General features: G+C 39.3%; 1 non-coding gene across 1 annotated transcript; it reads left to right on the forward strand.

Annotated features, from left to right (window-relative positions):
• The first annotated feature begins 705 nt into the window (after positions 1-705).
• On the forward strand, positions 706-813 carry LOC130956906 (small nucleolar RNA R71). Its single transcript, XR_009077228.1, has one exon. It is a non-coding gene; the product is annotated as a small nucleolar RNA R71 (small nucleolar RNA).
• Positions 814-3484: the final 2671 nt, after the last annotated feature.

Below are 3484 nucleotides of genomic sequence, written 5' to 3' on the forward strand. Positions count from 1 at the left end.
GAAGAGTACTTGGAGGGAGTTCAGTAACTTTCTTGCTCAGCTGTCCCACTTGTGCCTCCAAATTTCTGATGGAGGACCTTGTTTCAGTCATGAAACTTTGAGTGGTTTTGATTAGATCAGAGACCATGGTTGCTAAGTCAGAGGGGTTCTGCTTAGAATTCTCTGTTTGTTGCTGAGAAGATGAAGGAAAAGGTTTGCCATTGCTAAACCTGTTTCTTCCACCATTATTGTTGAAACCTTGTTGAGGTCTCTCTTGATTCTTCCATGAGAAATTTGGGTGATTTCTCCATGAAGAATTATAGGTGTTTCCATAGGGTTCTCCTAAGTAATTCACCTCTTCCATTGAAGGGTTCTCAGGATCATAGGCTTCTTCTTCAGATGAAGCATCCTTAGTACTGCTTGGTGCATTTTGCATTCCAGACAGACTTTGAGAAATCAAATTGACTTGTTGAGTCAGTATCTTGTTCTGAGCCAATATGGCATTCAGAGCATCAATCTCAAGAACTCCTTTCTTCTGATTTGTCCATTATTCACAGATTCCTTTCAGAAGTGTACATGAATTGGTTATTTGCAACCATTCAATTAGCTCTGAGCTTCTGTAGGCGTCTTCTTCAAATGAAGAGATCCTCCAACAGAGCTATCCAGAGACATCTTGGATAGTTCAGAGAGACCATCATAGAAAATACCTATGATGCTCCATTCAGAAAGCATGTCAGAAGGACATTTTCTGATCAATTGTTTGTATCTTTCCCAGGCTTCATAGAGGGATTCTCCATCCTTCTGTCTGAAGGTTTGGACTTCCACTCTAAGCTTACTCAATTTTTGAGGTGGAAAGAACTTTGCCAAGAAGGCATTGACTAGCTTTTCCCATGAGTCCAGGCTTTCTTTAGGTTGTGAGTCCAACCATGTCCTAGCTCTGTCTCTTACAGCAAAAGGGAATAGCATTAGTCTGTAGACCTCAGGGTCAACCCCATTAGTCTTGACAGTGTCACAGATTTGCAAGAATTCAGCTAAGAACTGATGAGATCTTCCAATGGAAGTCCATGGAACTTGCAATTCTGTTGCATTAGAGAAACTAATTGAGGCTTAAGCTCAAAGTTGTTTGCTCCAATGGCAGGGATAGAGATGCTTCTCCCATAGAAGTCGGGAGTAGTGCAGTAAAGTCACCCACCTTCCTTGCATTGTTGGCATTGTTGTTGTTTTCGGCTGCCATGGGTTTCTTCTTCTTTGAAGATTTCTGTTAGGTCCTCTACAGAGTTGTGCCTTAGCTTCTCTTAGCTTTCGCTTCAAGGTCCTTTCAGGTTCAGGGTCAGCTTCAACAAGAATACCTTTGTCTTTGCTCCTGCTCATATGAAAGAGAAGAGAACAAGGAAATATGGAATCCTCTATGTCACAGTATAGAGATTCCTTGAGGTGTCAGAGGAAGAAAATTAGAAGGAAGAGGTAGAAGAATTTGAACTTAGTCAAATAGGGTTCGAATTGTGCATTGAGAAGGAGTGGTACTCCATAAATAGAAGGATGTGAGAAAAGGGGAAGAGAGTTTTCGAAAATTACTTAAAAAGATTTTAAAAACATTTTGAAAAATTGATTGATAATTTTCGAAAACTCAAAGTGGAAAAGAAATCAAGTGATTTTTGAAAAAGATTTTGAATTTAGAAATAAAAAAGATATGATTGAAAACTAATTTGAAAAAAAGATGTGATAAAAAAAGATATGATTAAAAAGTTATGGTTTTTAAAAAGATATGATTGAAAATATATGATTTGAAAAACATTTTAAAAAAGATTTGATTTTAAAAATTAATGACTTGCCTAACAAGAAAATATGATTCAAATTAAACCTTTCTCAACAGAAAAGGCAACATACTTGAATTGTTCAATCAAATCATTAATTGTTAGCAAGTATCTTTGAAAAAGGAAAGAAATTGATTTTGAGAACACTTGATTGAAAAGATATGATTTGAAAAAGATTTGGTTTTAAAAAACTTTGAAAACTTGAAAAAAAATTGATTTGAAAACAAAATCCTCCCCCTTGTGCCATCCTGGCGTTAAACGCCCAGAATGGTGCACATTCTGGCGTTTAACGCCCAATGCACTACCTTTTTGGGCGTTAAACGCCCAACCAGGTACCCTGGCTGGCGTTTAAACGCCAGTCTGTCCTTCTTCACTGGGCGTTTTGAACGCCCAGCTTTTTCTGTGTAATTCCTCTGCTGCATGTTCTGAATCTTCAGTTCCCTGTACTATTGACTTGAAAATAGAACCAAGATCAAATAAACAATGCATGCAAGACACCAAACTTAAAATTAGACACTAGACTCAAACAAGAAACATAAAATATTTTTTGGTTTTTATGATTTTGAAGATTTTTTTGTGCTTTTTCGAAAATTATATGAAATAGAAATGAAGGTTTCAGAATTCTCAATTTGAATTCCAGGAATCATTGCAATGCTAGTCTAAGACTCCGGTCCAGGAATTAGACATGGCTTCACAGCCAGCCAAGCTTTCAAAAAAAGCTTCGGTCCAAACACTAGACATGGCCAATGGCCAGCCAAGCCTTAGCAATCATTGCTCCAATAGCAAGATTGATAGAAATCAACAAGCTCTTGTGATGATCAGTTGAAACCTCGGTCCAATAAGATTAGACATGGCTTTAACAGCCAGCCAGACTTCAACAGATCATCATGAAACACTAGAATTCTTTCTTAAGAACTCTGAAGAAAATACCTAATCTAAGCAACAAGATGAACCGTCAGTTGTCCATACACGAAACAATCCCCGCAACGGCGCCAAAAACTTGGTGCGCGAAATCGTGATCACTACAACTTCGCACAACTAACCAGCAAGTGCACTGGGTTGTCCAAGTAATAACCTTACGCGAGTAAGGGTCGATCCCACGGAGATTGTTGGTATGAAGCAAGCTATGGTCACCTTGTAGATCTTAGTCAGGCAGACTCAAATGGGTATAGATGATGAATGAATAAAACAAAGATAAAGATAGAGATACTTATTATATCATTGGTGAGCTTCAGATAAGCGTATGAAGATGCTTTCCCTTCCGTCTCTCTGCTTTCCTACTGTCTTCATCCAATCCTTCTTACTCCTTTCCATGGCAAGCTTATGCAAGGGTTTCACAGTGTCAGTGGCTACCTCCCATCCTCTCAGTGGAAATGTTTCAACGCACCTGTCACGGCACAGCTATCCATCTGTCGTTTTCGGTCAGGCCGGAATAGAATCCATTGATTCTTTTGCGTCTGTCACTAACGCCCCGCCTGCTAGGAGTTTGAAGCACGTCATAGTCATTCATCATTGAATCCTACTCAGAATACCACAGACAAGGTTAGACCTTCCGGATTCTCTTGAATGCCGCCATCAGTTCTTGCCTATACCACGAAGACTCTGATCTCACGGAATGGCTGGCTCGTTTGTCAGGCGATCAACCATGCATCGTGTATCAGGAATCCAAGAGATATTCACCCAATCTAAGG

This window comes from Arachis stenosperma, chromosome 1, assembly GCF_014773155.1.
Source record: "Arachis stenosperma cultivar V10309 chromosome 1, arast.V10309.gnm1.PFL2, whole genome shotgun sequence".
NCBI lineage: Eukaryota > Viridiplantae > Streptophyta > Magnoliopsida > Fabales > Fabaceae > Arachis > Arachis stenosperma.